The sequence below is a fragment of the Cupressus sempervirens genome, chromosome 11 (genome assembly GCF_028749045.1).
Source record: "Cupressus sempervirens isolate cs-2001-9-10 chromosome 11, ASM2874904v1, whole genome shotgun sequence".
NCBI lineage: Eukaryota > Viridiplantae > Streptophyta > Pinopsida > Cupressales > Cupressaceae > Cupressus > Cupressus sempervirens.
This window is the reverse complement of record NC_143128.1, coordinates 39,347,500-39,370,190: the sequence shown is the minus strand read 5'-3', so window position 1 is coordinate 39,370,190 and position 22,691 is coordinate 39,347,500.

The following is a 22,691-nucleotide window of genomic DNA, read 5'->3' as shown; positions in this document are numbered from 1 at the left end:
GTGCATTTGCTTGAAATTTTGAGTATATATGATTGTAGACTATATTGATTTTTTCTCATACAAATATTGTGTATTAATTTCCTCTTGTAACATGCAAGACATATCTCTCATAATTTCTCCACACTTAGTCAAATAATTTTTACACTAACTAGTTTGTGCCTCCATGCTTCAATTTTTTTCCTTGATTGGTATCTAACATACTACAACTTCTTATTTCCAAAATTGGTGACTTGAGATCACTTTGAGCAACATTTCTTGTATATATATATATATTCAAGTTGAGATAAGTCACGGGCTTTATCTACCACACATGGATTTAGCCAATTCTATTTCATGAGGTTACTATCATGTAAACCATTCACATCTACTTTTGATTTACAATCCTCTTCTCATGCAAATAGGTTGGAGATGCTAATGACTATGGTCTTCACAATTATTCTTGTTCTAATTCTATTTGGCACTCTTCCCAACATCTCAAATGCCTTTAACGAGACATCATCTTCTCTTATTTGTATTTCACCTTGCATATTTATACCTTTTGGCATGATGGATTTGAATGACTCTATGACCAAATCATTGCACTTCCAAGAAGTGATTTACTCATGGGGTATTATGACAAATAGTTTTTAGTTTATGTTCTTCCTATGGTTATAGCCTTCAAAAACTTCATTACTCATTGTGAATAGAGTCAATGAATTCTCACGAACATGGACTTTGGATTCTTCCTTCAATCTATGCTTGATAAGCTCTGAGGTGGAGATTATGTAAAATAAATGGTACACAATACCCCTTTCATCATTTTATCATGCAACATCTCTAAATCATGAGAGAATATTATGACATGGCTAGAGTCAAGGTGTGAGTCACCTCACACTTTCTGACACTTTTAATTCTCCTAGAATTTGTCTAATATTTCACTCTATGGTAATAATTTTACATAATGAGATAGATGTGGCATATTCTATAGAACAATTATTGTGCATATCATGCTTGCTACTTCAACAGTCTACACACATGCATTTCTAGGTGTTCCCAACACTGACATCCAATGAATATCTACTTCAGCCTTTGAGTAGAGAGAATAATAATATGAAACATTATTAAAATTCCAAATAATAGTGTATTTTGCATTTGAAACAACACAAAATTGGGCGGCATTAAGAGAGATAAAACACATGTAGTGTTTCCATTATCAATGTTTGCCTTGGATGGTGGTAAGACCCATTACCATCTTCTTCACATCTTCATGTTGAACCAAGACTCAAGAAGCACATGTTTTGGATGCTTATATATTTCATTCAAGGATCAAAAATTTTATCACATATGGCTTGAAATATTTAGTTATACTAGAGTGCATACATGCCCTATCTTTCCCTTATGGATGTTATTATACCACCATTCCTGTCCATGTGGATTGTTTAAGTATGTTGGAGAGTATTACAGTGTTGACTAGACCAGTTGAAGTTTTCCACCAAATAGTTGACATACTTTCCTATGCTTCCAAATCTCACATTTACAACTACAAGCAATATGCCAAGCAATTAACAACCAATAAAAAGTCATTTCCTCAACTAGATTGTATTCTTCATCATTTACTCTTCTTTGTGAGTTCTTTATAGATAAATCTTCTAATACACCAAAACCATCACAAATGTGGATTTCTAGTTATCTGTAGCATGTAATCATAGACTAGAATAGTTACTTATACCCCCTAATATTTGAAAATCCTTTAAAAGTATCCACTATTTGGACACATATCCATAAAGACAACCCACAAATGCATTAAGACTATTCAATCTTTGTATTGGAATAATCTTTTGACTATGTGGACTATCAAATTTAGTAAGAATTTGTTCCAATCTTGTGAGGTCACAATAATCATTCAAAGATTGGAAGGTGCTTTAAATTTATCTATCCATTTGTTTGAGGTAGTTTCAATTTTGAAAATATTTCATAACATCTTATGATGCCATGACTTCCAATCTTTGAACTATTAGTTTTATGCTCTCATGTTTTTCATGTAATTTTCCATGTTACATTCACCTCTAAGATGACCTTCCTTCTAGTTCTTGAGCTTTATCAGCTAAATAAAGAGGTTAATAATTGTCTTAGAGATATGTGTTTTGAGCCTCTAACCTTAACCTTTTTGGATGAGAGGTTAAGGTTAATGGTTTGGAATACGTATTTTGAAAATTTATCTTAACCTTTTTTTGATGGAGAGGTTAATAGTTTGAAGTGAAACAATTTTTTTAGGATGCTTTATTAACCTTTGATAACTTGAGACTCAAGAACTAGATTTCAAAAATTTGAAGTGCTAGAAGTAGATAGGAATGAGATGAAGATATTTGAAAGGAAAAAATGCTTAAAAATCTTGAGGAGAAGCAATCACTTTAACCTTTAAGAAGGGGTGCATCCAAGGAATAACCATAGTTTGACATGACAAGGATTTTAAAATTTTGGAGAATTTTTTTATATCTAGGCAACATACCACTATGATTTTTCCCTTATCACTCCTCTCTAGAGTCTTCTCCTTTTGTGAGAGATCCACATTAGGCATCTTTATGTTTTTCAATTCCACAGTCCTCACCTTTGTATTTTGGGAAGTCTATTGAGGTTCCTCATATATTTTTCCTTCCTTCGATACTTCATTGGTGGGTATTTGTAGAAGCTCTTCTTTTCATTCATCTTCATCTTATTCTTCATTACTTGGAGGGAGACGAGTAGCTAAACCTTTATCCAAGTAAGATAAATCTTGACTTGATGATGGTGGAACACTTTCAGGTCCTTATAGTTGAGGTGGCAATTAACTCTAATTCTCTTATGGAGATTGATTTGTTGGAGTATCCCTTATCTTGTCACCTACCAACTCAGTGCCTATTGGCATGAAATCAAAATATAACATCTGAAAGAAAATAATCCCTTCATCCTCTTGCTCATCAATCCATTGTTGCAACTCATCCTCTGAAGTTGTAGCCTGAATAGGTTGTGTAGGAATGGATGGTGGTGTAATAGTGGAGCTTCTTCTCCATTCTAACTTTGTATCCCTAGGAAGATGATTCCTTTAACTCAAGGGAAACTTATCTTCATCATCTTCATCATCCTCTTTTTCCTCTACTAGAATAACTTCTAGAACTGAAGGAAAAGGAATAACCTTTCTTATCACCTTTTGTTTCCTTTTAATTGGAGTTTTGATCATTCTTCTTTTGGGAGTTGATGAAGATACTTCTTCCTCTTGTGTAGGCTAAGACATTTCCTATGCTTCTACTTCAGCTCCTTGCCCTTATTCTAGTAGTGGTATTGGAGGATTATCTTGAGTCTAGATAACTTCCATATTTTTTGCCCCTTGTTGTTTTGGTGCTTGATTTTCCTCTTCTTTATGCTCAGCTCATTGAGGGGAAGTCATTTTCCTCTTATTTTTACCCTTTTGTGCCCTGAAGTATCCAACTTCTCTATCAAGTTGAAGCATTATATCTAGCCTTACTAGAGACTGGGCTATAAATGTGGGAACTATCAACTTTGCTTCACTATCTTTCATTGGGTGGGTTATAGCTTGGAAAATTATAGTTTCCAAAATTGATCCAACTTGAATGGTCTTTTGATCTAATCCTTGGTTAATTGGATGATATGTCATGCCCTATGATTAATATCTATGTTTTCCTCTTTATCAATTTCTACATTCATAATAGGTTGTTTAGATATCTTATCTCTATTGTACAATAGATCTAGGACCTCTTTAGTCTCGTGTTCTACTATCTTTAAAGGGACCTTTATTTTCAAGGCACTGCTTTCCAAATAGAGAGTCATCCTACAATAATCCCTTATTTGGATTTCGTAGTCATCTACTATATTCATCCAATGGTCCTCTATGGAATCTTCATTTTGGAACTATTTTCCTACCAAGTACTAAACTCTTCCAATGTTACCAAGATAGGGACAAGGAGAGTTATAGTCCTCTAAGGGCTACTCATCCAACTCAAACAAAAAAGTTGCAATATCCTATTTCTAGACAACACTAAATAGACCTATAGTGATGGGCCATACCTAAGTCTTCTTATGTTGCTTCCTTAATCTCTCATATGTAGAAAAGAGTTGTTGTGCAATCTCCAACAATACAAGTCTGTCACATAGATACTTGGGGAGCTTCTTTGGAATGATAGTCATTCCTACTAGTCTCGTATAGGTGGATGTCTTAAATTGGATGTAGTAGGCCCCAATTTCGATAATCTTTTTCATTACCTCTTCTAACATTATTTTTACATAATCATCCTAAATAAACTAAATGATTGTGAAAATGAAGGCATCATTCACTATTTCATACTCCTTGCTATGCTTTGAAAGTGTTTTCTTTACCAACTAGGGGTATACCACAGAAGGCTGTGCATTTGAATCTTGCATGCTGCCCCTTTTGAACAACCATGGATAATTTTTTGTTATTGCAGCTAATAGGTATACCAAATAGGATGTCATATAGAACTTTTGATTATTCTTAACCACCACTAGTTGCTCATCTAAATTCTCACTGAGTATTGAAGCCCAATAAATTGGCATCTTCATTCTTCTAAAGGTCTTAATGAAGTGTACCATCCATATATGCAAGTGTCTAGATGTCGGTAACCCCATGACTCTACTCAAGAGTACTATAGAATATCTGATATCATATTTCATATAACCCCTTGTCATGTCTACTTTTCCTACTTTTCATCTGAGAGGAGTCTTATAGATGAGATAAAAAGATTAGATTATTTCTAATGTTTCATCTCCGTGCTCTCTGTACCACCTTTCTACTTGATGATATGTTAACCTAATGTACTAATCTACTCTTAGAAAGTGGAATACTTTTTCTTTATTCTTAGGTCTTAGACCTAGGATGATCTCTCTAGTTATAATTTTCACAACCCTTTCTTCTGAAACATAGTTCTCTACCAATGCCATGATCAATTCTGAAGACTTTACTAATACTTGGTGTGATGTTGCATTGACTAGCCTAATCTAATAAGAGAAGATACCATTGGAGACCTCTTAGTTAGTTTGTTGCATAAAACTAAGAATGTGTTCTAGTTGATATGGCCAAGTTCAGTATCTTAGATCTCTGAATATTCATTCTAGAAGCATGATTTTTTTGGAATACCTTGAAATTTGAAAACTATTGGTTTTAGAGAAATCTTTATAGTGAGGGAAGACAAGGATGAATTCATCTAATCTATTTAAAACCAATATCCATTATTCCAAAGGAAAAATTAAATAAACCCTAATTATGAAAAAAATATAACCCAAAAACCCTAAAAAACTATTTCTATCTCTAGAAGACAAGAAACAAGGTGCACCTTGCACACCTTGGAGGTGCATTAGGTGTTCTATCCTACACAAAATCCTCTTAAGGGTGTGCACCTAACACATGTCATGGGGTCTGTTAGGTGCATACCCTAAATGTAAGACAAGTGTAAAAGAAAAGAGTGTGCACTTAGCATACCTTATGGGGTGTGCTAGGTGCACAACCTTCATTATCCTTGGGTATATTTTAGTCCTTTGAAAGGTGCAACTAGGTGAGGGCTAGCTTAGGTTTAGTTTTTTAAAGTTTTGTTTAGTTAATGAAAAATAAGGTGTGTAGCTTGCACACCTTGGAAGGTGTACTATTTTAGATGTTCTTTAATGCTTGCGCATTGTGTATGTAGGTAATGGAGTGGATTGGTGCACCTCGAAAGTTACAGAGATGTAGTAGCTAGGATCTCAGAGGAGGAAATGAAGTAAAGAGAGGGTTAGAGTCCTAGGCTTTATAGGTCCAAGATTGAGTGCACCTCTTTGAGGTGTGCAGTTGTGTAGGTGCGCAAGTTCACACTTCTAAGAGGTATGCTTTTCCTCTAGTGACTAGTGCACTAGTGCACCTTGGGGGATGTGCTAGGTGAACTAGTCTACCCCCTTTCATGAAAATTTTATTTTCTCCCTCAGAAACATGGTTTCTAAAAATTGGGTTTTAGGCAAAGACCAAGATTAGGTAAAACATCTTCCAAAAACATAAAAAAGACTCAAACCCTAGACTAGGGATCTAAAAAGCCAAAAAATTAAACTAGGGGGTCCCCATTTCTAAGAAAAATGGAGTGTGTGTTGTGAAACCACAGCAAGAGACTAGGTGAAAATACACGTCTTGCCCCCCGGTCTAGAGATAAGAGAAGAAGAAATCTATATCATATTAGAAGAAGGGGAATCCCCTATATAAAAATTATGAAGGAACTGTACAACTATACAAGAGTGAGATATAATTCCTAAAGCATCTCATTTACAAACATACAATTTGAAATGTCTACAATCAACAAGTAAGTGCATATTATGATAATGAGAAGGACATTTGTACTTGAATAAGGAATCTCTTGGTATAAGTTTAATTACTTCTTTTTTGGAATTCATCAATTCATTATACACCTATTTAGCCACCTCTTGACTAATATCATAGTTATCTAAAGTAGGTGAAGGGAGAAGTTTATGTAGAGGAGGAGGATGATTAGCATCACCTTTCTTACCTTGAGATTTTGAATAACCAACACCATGCAAATTTAGTTTAGAGGGTACATGAATGGGATACTTAATCTCATTTTCATTAACTCCAAGCCCTAAACCTTTATAACCTTGTTTAGTTATAATCATATATCATGTAAATCTTCAAGAGGAGGTGATTATTTATCATGCTCATAAGAAAAGGTTGTATAAGATGGAAAAATAGATTTGGAAGAAGTGTCTTTACCCTTTCCTTTAATATCATCATTGATTAGAGGAGAAGGTAAATCAAAGAAGTCTTGCACATCTTTATCCTAAACTATAGCTTGAGTACCATCATAATAAGAACTAGGATTAACATATGGAGAATTAGGCATTGAATTAGAAATAATAAAATTTGGATTAGAAAGATTAAAAGATGGTGTATAATCTATCAAATCCTTCACATAATCCAAAAGAATAATAATTCTACCACATGAATCCTTAATGAAAGTTTTAAATGTAGGAAGACTAGTATCAGTTAAATTGAAAAAAGCATAAGCAAGAATAAAATGAATGGTAATCTCATAAAACTCATAATTATGGTAAAGAGATGCTAAAGAAGGGTAATAAGAAACATAACCACACACCAAAGTATAATCATCATCTTCATTGTAAATAAAATGCAAGAAAAGTTTTTGAATTTTTATTGAATATATACATTTTTTTGTATTTTTGAATTTAAAATGCAAGACCATAAACTAAATCTAATCTTAATGCAAAGAAAGGCCTAACAAAATGAAATGAAATTCAAAATACAATAGGGCATCTAATTCCACAAAAGAAAAGAGGGTAAGTGTGTCTAGTTCACCAAAATGAATAGGGTCAAAATAAGATTTATCCTCAACTATAATTTCCAATATGAATGATCCAAAACGATGAAATACAAGAAAGTGATCAATACACAAATGGATTATGTAATGTAAAATAAGGAGAAAGGAGATCTTATGGTCTTCCTATTTCAGAAGTATGTGCTTAAATCTTGAAATAGATAGGAGACAAATACTAACCTTGAAGTATGATAAATCTAGAAAATGTTGATTTCTAGTGGCTGTGTATAGTTTTGGGGATCTTTGCAACTAGTTCTAGACTATAAATGTCAAGATGGAGAAAACCCAACAATAATTGTCCTTTTAAAGGGAGGTTGACCTTGACCCTGATAGCAAGGCACAATCTTACCCTATGGCACAATTGTACCCTAAAAAAATTGAACTTGACCTGAACTGCTCTGACATAAAAAAAAATCATAGATCCTACAAGTTTGATGAAAATGGTATCCAACTCTTCTCTTTAATTCATTGTTCCACACTTATATCTACAAGAAAAATGTTTTCTTTTTGGATGAGGGGTTTGCCTTGGTCAAACTCTAGTTTGAAATCAACCTTAATAATTGTATCGAAATAAGGAATGCTAGCAAGTAATAGAAGTAAATCTAATAGAAAAGCTATGATATTTAATAGATGTGCAACTGTATTTGAAATGTAAATAAGTAAATTGATATGAAAGCTTGAAAATAACATTAACAAATGTAAATCAAATCCTCTGCAATTGTATGTTTAGAATCTATCTTCATAGAAGAATGAATAGATCTTGAAGATGAACAAAGGATTTTGAAGGAAGATCACACCACCATGATGGCTAGATCTAGGGATTGAATGATGAATCATGAATGCTTGAACCAAATCCCTTCATAAGCTTGAATGGCTAAATCCTTGATCTTCAATGGAAAACTTGAATGCTTGATATTATCTCCTTATGAAAAGTAGGTAATTGCTCATAGTAAGTAGATTTTAGATACAATTATGAATTACAGATCATAAAATGAAAGAAGAAAGCTTCATTATATAGAAATATAGGGTGAAAAATCCTAGAGAAGGCTAAAATGGGAGCATTAAATCCCAATTTACCCTAACCCCTAGAAATGGACCTGTTGGTGTTTGAAAATGTTACTGATTTTCAATTATCCCAATGAGAAACTGATGCATCTAGGGGCAGCTAACTCCCATTATCAACACATCATTTCAAACACTAGGCCAACTATAAGGCATGACCCTTCTTCTTCTTCAGGATCTACAAAACCTAGGTGGGTAGACCTATAGATTCTTTATATGGTACTAGTTATCAAAGCATACACCAAATCTATTATGATAGCTGAGGGTAAGTGCACCAAGTTGTGGTGCCAAAAGGGGGGTATAAGTGGACACCTTTTTCTTGAAATCAGCAATTTCTGGACTTCAACAAGAATTTGAAGATAGTTACGCTCAAAATTTTAAGATATGACAAAAATAAAAGTCATTGTCCTCTGAATCTAGTTTCTAAACTACTAATTATTTTTCAAAATGGTTTAGTTTTAGGTCCTCAAAAAAAAGGGCCACAAAAAGTGGTATTGTTTATTCCAGAAAAACATAACATAGTACAAAGTGTGGCCCCCCTAAAATTTTAACTTTTATTTTGAAAATCTTTAATCGCTTTAGTCAAAAGGTACCTAACACTATGTAGTTTATCCCATATTTTTTGGGTAATTTTATAATGTGTATTTCTTTTAATGAATTTTTTAGTCAGACACATCCCAAAAACGTGAAATATCTGTGTGCTCCCCCTAGAAATGATTGAAAACTAATCTAAAATCAAAACTTCTTTTTTTCAAAGTGTGTAGAATGGAGTCTAGTTTCTAAAAAACTAAGTTTTTGCAAAATTTGATGAATGAGCTAAAATCTACAGCCCAATTAGTACATGTTGGTTTTTGACAAAAAATGGACATACATTCAAAAGAAATTATAGATGAAAAGGTTTGAAATAGTTCAAATAAAAAATAAATTATATGGTTTATTAGCTAACATAGAGACCTACAATGTCATGTAACTTGATTTTATCGATACTCAACCACAAGGAAACTGGAAGGAGAGCACACAAGAAAAATTAATCATTTTTTGTATGTTTGCAGAAAAACACGTCTAAGACTAGTTTATAGACTCCAAAGCTTTGGGTTGGATCCCCAAGGCAAAGAAAAACATTAGGCTTGGTAGAATGTAAAGCTTTAAATAGCGTGTGTGCCCTATAGTGCATGCATGCTATAGCGCGCATGCACTATTTAAAGCCTTTTAAATTTACTTTTAAATAGTGCGCATGCGCTTTGTAAATTTTTTTTTTTGAAAAGTGTGCATGTGCTTTAATGCGTACGCGCTATGGCTTGGAACACCCAAGCCATAGTGCATGTGCACTATAGTGCATACGCACTATAGCACGTGTGCGCTTTGCAAAACTAGAATGAGAAAAAGAGGTGTCATCTTTTTGGCACCACAACTTGGTGCACTTACCCCTAATGAAACCCCTAATTTCTTTTGATAACTCATGAAATAACATCAATCTATAGTAGCTAAATGTAGATCTATGAACCTCATAAGATGAGTGGGGACATTCTATTATAGCTCTTCAACATGAAAGAGGAAAAGCATTTGATTAATGATGTTGAGTTTCAACAAATCCTCAAACATGCAGCAATATAACAAGTGATCTTAAAACAAATCCTCAAACATGCAGCAATATAACAAGTGATCTTAAAACTGATTAGTGCCTAATCCATTGGGCAAATCCATGAATTCAAAACATACATTTGTGACACTAGGACACATTCTGTATACCCAGACATTAGATCTATCTAATCACCTTGTGATTCAGACATCTATGTTAATTCAGATCTCATTCTCACAAAATATCCTTCTCAACATAACCAGTAACCCTGTCAAACACAATAAGCATTTACTTGGCACTTTGTTCCAATAGCAAAATATATCAGACATACAACGTAAAGGGGAAGCAAATGGATCTTAGCTCTTTGTTCCAAGACCACATAAGACTACAGATTACTGAGACAGGAGACAAGAACCAGAATGAAACTAGTGAAGTTACTATTCATATGTATTCATTTCCTTGAAAAAATACAACCAAATGCATGAAATCAAAACATGAAATAACTTAACATCTCAAAAATATCTATATTATCTGCACTACTGCTATTCACATGAGAGAAAAATGCTGAAGAATGAAGGTGGAATTACAATTTTAGATCCAAACAAATGGTCTCAGCGAATGACTGCAACTTTCCTACCAACAATGGTCTCATAGTAACAAAAAATTGGAACCCCTAGAAAGGATGAAAGATAGAAAGATATAAACAAGAAAGAATTCCCAGATTGAAATTGAAGCTGACAAGTGTCCATTTGGAATTCTATCTTGTGCAACTAGATACCTCTTTTATCTCTCTACCATTTGATCTAATTTTTTGTTTCATCATTATCTACAATTGATTTGCAAATATCTAATAACTTCATGATGAAAACCTTATGCTTACCAAAAAAATCTAAAACCTTATGCAATTCTGGTAAAATTGTGAGTTTTTACTGATTTTAATGTAACCAATTCAAACCCACCCACATTTTTACCATCTTTTATGTATATTCAAGTCATTGACTTGCCAAAAACCAATTTTGAACTTCCTCACCTAAAAAAGGTTGCAAGTTGAAAACCTAGGAGAAAACCCTGTGTAGCTTGAACAAATGCATTCCTATGCAAAAACTGACTCCGAAATCATAAAGTTTGTCTTCTCTTGATTTCGGTGATATATAATATTGCCTATCTGGCCTTCAAGAAACCTCCTGAATCTCAATTTGAAAATGACTCCCCTAGTATAAATGAAACACAAGTCTTCACATCTTTGTTTTATAAATTTGAAAAATTTAAAAAACTCTAAAGTCAAAACTTTAGAAAAATCACCCCTTTAAAATTTGAACGTGCATCTTTAACAAAAAATAATAAAATATTATTATTTTTAATTCTTCAATATTGCCTGACCCTTTGAATCTGGGGTCAACCTTTAGTTGACCGACTACCACATGGCAGTATTTGATTCGCTGAGTCCTCTGCATCGTCTGACATGTCAACGCCACCGGGACCCATGCCACATGTCGTAATCCCACTTTCCCACATTTTTTAAATCCCTCGCATCTCCATAATGGAGGATTGCACTGTCCATCAAATTGTGACATGTGTCACGATTTGGCGCATCCTCTCAGTTGCTCTTGATCTTCGCCAACTCATCGCCTACTGGGACCCATCGCCACATGGACTGTAACGTGGCATTATTCTACTAGTCACCTGACTGCTTGATCATAGCTATCACGTTAGCACCATTTCACCGTCAATTTGAGCCCCGCTACCACATGGTAGAAATTTGCATTCCTACTTTATTTAACATCCCTGTAACTTGATATTGCAGGAATGCAGATACCGTCTATCTTGGCCATGTGTCAAAATCTCAAAACTCCTTGTCCTTTGGTGCCACATCAACTCCTGCATGAGTTTGATCAAAATTATGCTTGCATCATGTTGACATTATCAAGTCAGGTCCCACCTCCATGGCACACCCTTGCCTTAAGGCTCTTTCTTTAATTCACAATACACTTTGAGTGCTTTAGTATTTAAACTATAAAATACCTTCTCCACTTACCAATGTGGGATAATTCTTTTAGTATTTCCCTTCTAATTCATAGGTTACCTTCTATGGCATGGATGTTTGCTCCTGGTGCCTACCTCTCTGTTCTTTGTGTGACTGCAATTCTATATTGGCTGCTTCATGTGGGTTGTCTCTGCCCTGTTGCTATTGAGTAGTGATTTTCTTATGCTTGGTTTACTATTTAATGCATCTCAGCTTGAGGACAAGAGAGAAGAGATCATGTATATGCGTTCAGAGTACGATAAGCTTCTATTCTTCCTACTTTTTGGATCTCCTAATGTTCAAAATATGCATCTCACTGATCTAACTAAAGAAATCTTGTACGAAGATATGGATCAACTGTAGTTGTAGGAGCCTATGGACGTATAGTTTCATTTGGCTGAGTTCACAAAGCTATTATACTATGCACTATATATATATACTGGTGTGGAAACCGATATGTGATGTATGTAAAGATTGCTCATTATGTTCTTGAAAACTAGCAGTGCAAACTACCACAAGATACAAATTTTTGTAAAAGCCTTAACGATATCTCTGATTTTATAATATCTAATGAGATACCATACCATAATGTGTTTGATTGTTTCCTATGTGGATCTCTGCTCTTTTTTTATGTTGCTAACTTCACTTGCATTTAACTACATGATCCTTTTAATGAATGGATTTCTTTTGTGATCCACTGAGCGTCTTCTCTTACTATCGTCGACTGCCTACAAAGGCATCTTCCCTTCTTTAGCTACATTTTACCTGCTGGTGATTTCCTTTTAAATGTTTGTTGAATGTCCCCTGTGCTAGTCTTTCTTACCTACGTGAGCTCTTGTTGTGAGATGCCTCCTTCATTCAAATTTTTCTTCACACTAGAAACACCTCCTCCCAGCATGGACTACTCTGTCTACACGTGAAGCTGCCTGGTATTCTATGGAAAATGCTTGAAAATGGCTTTAACCGTTGTGCTTTGTTAACCCTGTTGCGATTTCCTCTGAAACATTTGAAAATTTTGTATTTTTCCCTCAGCTAAAACTAGATTTTGGTAGAATGTCTCCGCATTTTCTTTGTTTAAAAAAGAATAGTCTTTTCCCTTAGGCATCATAGCCATATTACAGGCATGAAGCATATTTTTTCATGAAAGAGGTTTCTAATAAAAAAGAATCAATGTCATCTCCAGTTTATTCCACTCAAGCTTTTATTCATCACCACCTTTGTACTTAAATAGCATTAAGCAAACCACCCTTTGACTTTATTCAAGTAACATACAGATTCAAATATAATCAATCTTTGATTGACACATTTAGATCCACATCTCACTTGTTCACCATGTCCAAACATTCACACATCCTTCTTATTTCAAACTATTTTGCATGCATGGTGGAAATGTATAACCATAATCCATCTTTCGAACTTTGTAGCATTCTTTACCTTAGCATTCTATTGACTAAAGAAATCAGTCAGGCCCCAAAGTGGGTCCGACTAAAAAAAAGTCATTTTCAAACGCCTGATTGTTCAAAGTGATCCATTCACCCACTCATACTGATAAGAATCAAGTTTGAGCACTAAACCATCAATTAAAGCTCATTTTATCATTTTTTGCAAACTATGAATTTGGTGCCAGGAGGTCTGTTGATTGCCTTTAAAAATTGACTCGGACAACTGACCAGGCTCTGAAAACTAGCATACTGAATCTCTGCTCCACACTCTTGGAAACTATCAAATCTTGTCTCATGATGAACTCCGAGTCAAAAGATATTGACTATCAAAGTTTCCTTCTCAGATTCACCTATAAGTAAACACGTCAGAAAACAACAAACTGGGTTTGGAATTAGCTTGGAAAACTGGGCAAACAGGCACTTGGAAAGACGAAAATTGGGGTGTTGGTTCTTTGGCATGAGGACATTATGGCTATGTGATTTGGGCTTATGAAGAATCACAGGGCATAAATTGCGGACATTCAAAGTGGGCTACTTGGATTTTGTCAATTTGAATATTGACTGAAAAGTGATTTTAGCAAACAGAATTGGCTTGGAAAAGTGTGTAAATGGATTTGTCATGACTTGCAAACTGACACACTTGGAGCATTTTTAGTGGACAACATAGGGGAACAATCCATTTGATCTTTCCAATCATGGATTAGGAGTTATAAAATCACAAACAGGGGTACCAAAACAATCTGCAAATACTGACACCAGTAAAAAGATACAAATTGCATTTGGAATCATGTTTGAAAACTAATCAAACAGATTTGACAAGACTTGAAAATTGAAACATAACAAGTCTTTGACATCTAAAATGCAATGCAATAGGAATTTCAACATTTTGGTCAACTAGTCAAAAGTCACAGCACGTCAAACAGGGCTTCCCAGAATTGTGTGCAAAGTGCATCAATATGAAAACAGTAACTGACCAACTTTGAGGGATTCAAAACCTAATCAAATGAACTCGAAATGACTCAAAATATGAAACATAGGTTCTCAGGTATGGATATTAGATATTCCCAAAGAGGAAAGTCACAAAACATTTTTGGGTGCAAGACATTCAAAGACAAACATAGCCTCATGTCGTTGTCTGACACTTAGGATAAAATGTAGATTAGACACCAACTCAAAACAAGACTTCGCCAAACAGCTCAAAATCTCACTTTAACATTATGGAATATGTGGAAAAGCTAAATGGAGGGTGTTAGAAACATTAAACACCTTAGGGGCTTCAAAGGTACAGTCGGGTACATTTGCATTTATGGGTATTCATAGGGCTCAAAATTTGGAATGGGCACTCAAAATGGGAAGCAATTTTGAGCGTAAACAGGACCTAGATTAAATGAAATTTAAGATTCTTCCATTTTGAAGCTAGAAATAGCTGACTTGGAAGTAGGAAAATAAAACTTTCCAAAGCTCAATTTCTCAAGACTCTTACAAATTAAAAAATGGATGTCGGGTCAAGGATGAGGTCAACCTTGCCCTAGGTTAGGGTTGAGGTTGACCTTGACCTAAAAGGTTGTCCTTGACCCAAAAAGTCAAAATCCTTAGTTTTACATATAAAGTTATTAGAAATAGGCTAGAAAGAGAGAGAGAGAGAGAGAGAGAGAGAGAGAGAGAGAGAGAGAGAGAAGAAGAAAAATAGGGGTAAAACTACTAGATCCATGCAAAAACCTATTCAAGGTGCTTAACATGACCCCAAACCACTTGCGTGGAGAGATAAAAACTCTTAACATGAAAGTGCTTCCATGTTAATATGGTACACTTATAATGATTAACATTTTTATTAATTATTATGATGCAACCTTGGTTTTACCCTATTAGGTGTTTGATCTTCTTTTATAAGGATTGATCTCTTTGTAATTTCTTTATTCAATTTTGATAATAGTAGTTTCTCTTTTTGTTCATAAGGAATGTCTCATCTATGGATCTAGCAATTCCATCCTACATAGTTATTTTCTTCTCCCTATCTCTATGATGGGTATTTGCATGTAGGAGATTCTTGGAAGTTGTGAGGTTGAACTTCATCAACTTCAACATGCTATCAGACCTCCAAATCTCCATGCCCCTATTTTGTTTATGAGAGGTCTTTTAGAGATAATAGTCTACCAAGATAATTGAGAGGAGGGGTGAATTATTTATCAAATTAATTATCCAATTATTATGACATATATCTTCATTAACAAAAATTAACCATTCAACCAAAGTAAACAACAACCATAATAAAGTGCACATAGAAAATTACACTGGATATGTTGACTAGGGAAACCCTTGATCAAAGGGAAAACCCCGATGGAAATAATTCCCACAAGATGATGTACTAATATAAATATTCCTTGTTAGAAGATGGACCCTATTATGATTTTATTACAAAATTGAGTACATAGAGTCCTTGTTAGGAGAGTTTGAATCCCTATTAGGAGATTCCAACACTATTAGGAGTTTTGGTATAGTGTATGCAAAATGAGCCCACTACCCAAACATGCAATTTCAACTACAAGAAGAGCTTGCTGCTCAACCAAGCAATTTATTATTATGTTCCTCTTTCCTCTATCTTGTTAATTGGACCAATCATTATTAGACCTTGTAGATCAAGTTACAAACCTCATATCCAAATAACAAACTTCGGATCACTTAGCAAAACCTCAACAATGAAGTTTCCTTCACTTCCACATTGCTCAACTCAACTTCACATTATGTACTCTTTGCTACTTATCGATCATTAACAATCCATTTTCACACACACCATGATAAAGGAAAATGTCTTTCCTTTATACCATGTCCATAAAACAATTCCCTGAGTTGGCTATTAGACCTTCTCAATTTATTATTGTAGACATCTAAATTTGATTACACTGCTTTGGTAATCTAATTTAGCCATCTCTAAAAGCATCATTAATTAAATTCCTATTTAATCAATCCTTTGCCATCCCCTAGCTGATTAATTTAATTAATCATCTATAGTCCTAATTGATAAATCAAATAACCTGTCATTTATCAATTAAATCCTATTCTCCTATTTAATTCCAAAACCCTCATTTATTAAATAAGTCTATTTGATAAATAAAGCCCTCAAATCTAATAGCCCCTAACTTATCCCTAACCCCCCATTTAGCCTAATCCACCCCATCCACCCATACTAACCTAGCTTAGCCACTAACTCACCCAACCTCATTAATGCCATCCACTTGCACATCTCTAACATCCTTAATCTAATCCTAAACCAAACCTAATCCCCCCCCCTAACCTTGTCACATTCCCTAAGTGAGCTTAAGACTTTCCTAATCCAAGCAAAGTCAACAATCTCAACTCCCTCCAAAATATCCCAACCATAAGCCTTCAATGCTCTTACAAAGCCATAAATAGCTCTTACACCCTCACTCATGACTCTTACATCCTCAACCACCTTCATCAAGCCTTTGACCAACCCTTATCCCATCCTCTCACACTTCTCCTTGTGACAAGTGTCACCTCCCTATTGGTGCTAAACAAGCACAATCCATGTGCTCCCCTTTAAGTGCATCCTAGCCCTCCTTAAGCTTTCATCTCTCCTTGCATCTTAGCCCCCCATCCCTCAAGCCCTTGGCCTATAAATTGAACCTCCTCCCTTCACAAAATCATCCATCCTCCATTGCAAAGTTATAATGCTATTTTGAGAGCACAAACACTACCAAAATACCATTATAATGGCAAAATCACTCCATGACTCCATTGCTTCAACCTTATCTCACTCACCCCATCCATTCATTTGAATCTTGAACTATACTTGTGAGCACACATACCTTAAAACCAAGGACAAATCCATTGAATCATTTGTTATACCATTTGGAGCTTACCATTCTTGGATTGCCTCCATTTTTGGTGATAACAAATCGGTCCTATCATAAGTGTTTACTCATTTTTAGTATTGAGAATGCTTTTTATAGATTAGTGTTCATGTTACTCTACTAATCTAGGTGATACATTTTGGCACACCTGGTGGGATATTTTATTGGGACCAACCAAGCATCATTCTTGTTGACGAGTTCTCTATCGAGCACGCGCTCCTTAAATTCATGGGGGCAGAAATGCCACATAAACGACCACCTCCACCATCAGCATATGTCTACAAGCTGGATCTAGCAGGTTACTTCGGGGAGGAGGAAAACTCCAGTCACAAAGATGAAATTCCAAAAGAAACAAAAAAGAAAAAAGATACAAGAAAAGCATCCCATGGTGAAAACTCCTCTAGAGCGCCATTGGGTGACTCAAAAAATGAAACAGAAATAAAGGACATATCCAACGATGAAAACCTCTCAGAGGCACCTGAAGATGGAGATTTCATCCTCCCCCCATAGGAGCATTGACCTCCTATATCTTCAATTTTGATAGAAGAAACTCGTCCTCTAAATATCAGTCTGACAGAGATACCACATATCACATACATTGCAACCTCTTTACCACCTAAACAAGCGAAACTTCTTGAATTCCTCCATGAAAATATAGGCCACTTTGCATGGTCATATCAGGAGATGCCAGGGTTGGACCCCAAACTAGTTGTACAACATCTGGCAGTAGACCTAGGGGCCAAGCCTGCCAAGCAGAAACTTCAAAAAATGCACCCCAAGGTGGCTTTATTAGTCAAAGCAGAGCTAGAGAAGTTCTTAGAGGCCAAAATCATTCGACCAATAGATTATTCTGAATGGATTTCTAATATGGTACCTGTTACCAAGCCCTTTGGTGATATTAGAATTTACATTGATTTTTGGGATCTTAATAAAGCCTGTCCAAAGGATGATTTTCCATTTCTAAATATCGACATGATTATGGATCTCATCGCCAGTCATGAACTCTTGTCACTAATGGATGGTTTCTCTGGATATAATCAGATTCATATAGCAGAAAAAGATCAGCATAAGACAACATTTACTACACCTTGGGGCACATTCTGCTACAATGTGATGCTATTTGGGTTAAAGAACACCAGGGCAACCTATCAGCGTGCAATGATGGTCATCTTCCATGACCTCATCCATAAGATACTTGAGGATTATGTGGATGATACTCTAGTCAAATCTCTCAATGCTTTGGATCACTTATCTCACCTCGAGGAAGTGTTTAACCGAATGGCAGAATATTGTCTCATGCTAAATCCAAAAAAGTGTGTATTCGGTGTTACTTTAGGAAAGCTCCTAGGTTTCATTGTGTCACAGTGCAGTATTGAGATTGACCCTAAGAAGGTCAAAGTCATCATGGATATGGCTCCCCCTAAGACACTCAGGCATCTTCGTTCTTTGCAAGGAAAATTCCAATTAGTCTGGCAATTCATTTCTCAGCTTGCTGATAAGTGTCAAGCCTTCACTCACTTGCTTAAGAAAGATCAAAATTTCAAATGGGACCCAGCTTGCTAGTGCAATTTTGAGCTCATCAAGAAATACTTAGCTAATCCACCTATTTTGGTTCCTCCTGTTGCAGGGCGCCCACTCATCCTATACATCACAATTGCTCCCATAGCATTAGATTCTCTTCTAGCATAGCTTGATGATGCCGAAAAGGAAAGAGCTATTTATTACATTAGCCAAACATTAGTGGGCTATGAGCTTAACTACATGCCAATGGATAAGGCATGCTTAGCAATGGTATTTGCCACCCAGAAGCTGTTTCATTACATGTTGAGTCATACTGTGCAACTAATATCAAAGATTGACTCATTGAAATATATGCTCTCTCGCACAGTACTCACTGGACACGTAGTAAAATGGGTTATGCTTCTCAGTGAGTTTGACATTCAATATATTGATAGAAAGGCCATCAAAGGTCAAGCTATTGTAGATCACTTGGCTGATGCACCCTTAATTGCAGATCACCCACTCATTATGGAATTCCCTGACGAACACCTCTATTTGATAGAGACACCATCACTCTAGAAGCTATATTTTGACGGCTCCTATACCTCTCATGGCTTCGGCGCAGGCATACTCTTGGTTACACCTCAAGGTGATTATATCCCTAAATCTTTCAAACTACAATTTCGGTGTACTAATAACATTACTGAGTATGAGGCCCTTGTTATAGGACTCAAAATTGCCATTGAATGGAATATCATAGAGCTTCAGGTCTATGGTGATTCTCAGCTTATCATCAAATAAGCTTTGGATGAATATCAAACCAAGGATGACAAGTTACTACCTTACAAAGACCTGGTTGATCAACTAAAGGATCATTTCACTTAGATCTAGTTCATATAGATACCTCGACTCTAGAATAAGGTAGTTGATGCTATGGCTACTATTGGTTCTCTCTTAGAAATACCACATGAAGCTACGTAGTATGAATTCTTGGTTGAGCAGCTACACGAACCTGCATATGAGAACGATGAATCAATACGGGTCTGTGTCTTGGTTGGTCCCCAATCTCCATGGTACCACGAAATTCACACTTACCTACTAAATGGTATCATCTCTCCTCACCTCACACAAACCCAATGCCAAAACCTTATTTGCAAAGCTTCCCGTTACACTATCATCGCCCAAACCTTATATCGGCGTGGTTATCATGATACTCTCTCTCGATGTTTAGATCAAAATGAGGCTGCAATGGCTCTCAAAGAGGTGCATGCTAGACTTTTTGGTGCTCACACGAGTGGGATGGTGCTAGCAAAGTAGATCCTTCAGGCTAGTTATTATTGGCCTACTCTAGAACAAGATGCATGTGAATTTGTAAAACAATGTTTACCTTGTCAACAACATGTTAATTTAATTCGAGCTCCAACACAAGACTTGCAACCCATTGCACCACCATGGCCTTTTGCCTGTTGGGGATTTGATCTTGTTGGTCTTATTGCACCACTTTCTTCAGAAGGGCACAAGTGGATAATCACTGCCACTAATTATTTCACTAAGTGGGTCGAAGTAGTCCCCTTATTACTACCACAGGAGTTCAGGTGTCCAAGTTTATATTGTATCATATCATATATCGTGTTGGGACTAAAAATTGCATGGTCAATTTTGAGAACCATTGAAAAAATCAAGCCCTTAAATGCTTTTAAATGAGATTGTACTTGGTTGTCAGTCTGAGGCCTAAGAGGTGTTTAATGTTTCTAACACATTTCACTTAGTGCATCTATGTGTTCTATGAAGTTAAACTGACATTTCAAACCAGTCTACGAAGTCCCATTTTGAGCCAGTGTCAAAATTTGCAATTCTGCCCAAGTGTCAAATAGCGATCAGAGGCCCAGTTTGAATTTGAATATCTTTTACCCAGGAATGTGTCATGGCTCACCACTTTGGGGACGTTTAGTATGCAGATAAAAGAACCTATGTTTCAATTTTCAAGTCATTTCAAATCCGTTTAACTAGGTTTTGCACCCCCCAAAGTTGGTCATTTACTGTTTTGTGCATTTGACTAGTTGTTCACAATTCTGGGAAGCCCTGTTCGACCAATCATATCTTTGACCCAGTTGACCCAAATAAAAAAATTCTTTTTGAATTGTGTTTTAGGGGTCAAACACTTCATATTTTCCAATTTTGAGATCATGAAGAATCCATTTGATCAATTTGGTAACATGATTAATAACCCAGTTTATATTATTTTGTTACGGCTAAGGTATCCTGATTGATCCGTACCCCTGTTCGGCACATTATAACTTTGATCCTATAATTGGTAAGCCTAAGTGAATTGTACCATTGTGTTGTGTCCTAAAAATCCTTGAAGTATGCCAGTTCTTAAGTCATGAAAAATCCTTCTACATACTTTCACATGTCTATACATTTGCTAAAAATCACTTTTTGACACATTTGCCAATTAAAATTTCCAAGTGCCTATTTTCGAAAATTTGCCAAATGTGCCCTGTGATTTGTCATGAGCCCAAAACATGAAATTATATTCTGTTCATGGCAAAGAACTTATATCCTAGTTTTTAAAACCTCAAGTGATCAATAACCCAGTTTATAATGCCGAACCCGAGCCCAGTTTATGTTTTTTAACATTGTTTGCCTGCAGGGTAATTGAAGTATGGATGTTCAGCAATTAAAATATTTTGATTGGAAAATCATCATGTGCTGAGAATTTGCAGTATGGTCGAGCATGTAGGATTGAACACTCATGCCAATTTTTGTGGGTTGGTTACTTGATTGGATCAGTTTTTAATACCAGTTGGCGGGTCTCTAGACACAAATTCACAATTGATCAATAGTGAGTTTTAAATGATGAATTGATATTTGAATTTGAATCTTGTTAGTCTGAGATGTCCAAATTGATCAATTTGATGGATCAGTGGTTAAATGAAAATTTTTTAGCCAGACCCACCTTGGGTCCGACTATTCTCATCAGATTACAAAAACATATTTGGAGAGTAAAAGCATATTGAAGAGTTATAATGATTAAAAATTTCAAAATTATTTGTTATACAATATGCAAATAAAGTTATGCTTTAAAATGAGAATGATAAGGGCCTTCACATGTTTGTATATAAAAAAGAAGCTAATATTGAAGACTTCATGGAATGATGTAATATGAAGAAAAAGCCTTTTACAAGTTACTCACCAATAAATGTGAAATGTCCCTTTACTGGTTTTGTATGATATTTCATGCCTCTAATCAAATTTTCAAGATCAAACAACTAATATCACAAAGATCCACCAAATTTCTCAAGAAACCCCAAATCGGGTATGCTGAAAATAGTGCCAAAAGCTTCACAACTTCACAAATTATTAATAAATCTGAAAATCGACATTTTTACAAAAATTTCAACAGCATAACAGCCTAAAAAATGACATTTTCAGATCCGTATAGCCTTTACACAACAGTTCACAAATGTATGCCAAAAACTATGCTCATCGGGCTCCCAAAATTAACACAAAAATGCCTGAAAACACCACAAAAACACTAATAATCTATCTCATAAGTTTAATCACATCCCAATACATATATTCGGCTCTATTTTAACACCTTAAAGTCTGAAATATAGCAGCAACCCAAACTGATATGAAATACTCAACTGAAAAGACCAAACTCATACAAAAAACGCACCCGAAAACCCACAAATTTGCACTGTTCAGCACAAAGGAAAACTCTGTATGAGCATGCACATGGAATGGCTTCAAACTCCCATCCTTAGCCTTCCTGGAAACTTGCAAAATCTCATTCTTGGGTCTCCCTGGAAACCTGCAAACTCCCATTCTTTGGTCTCCTTCTCAACAGGT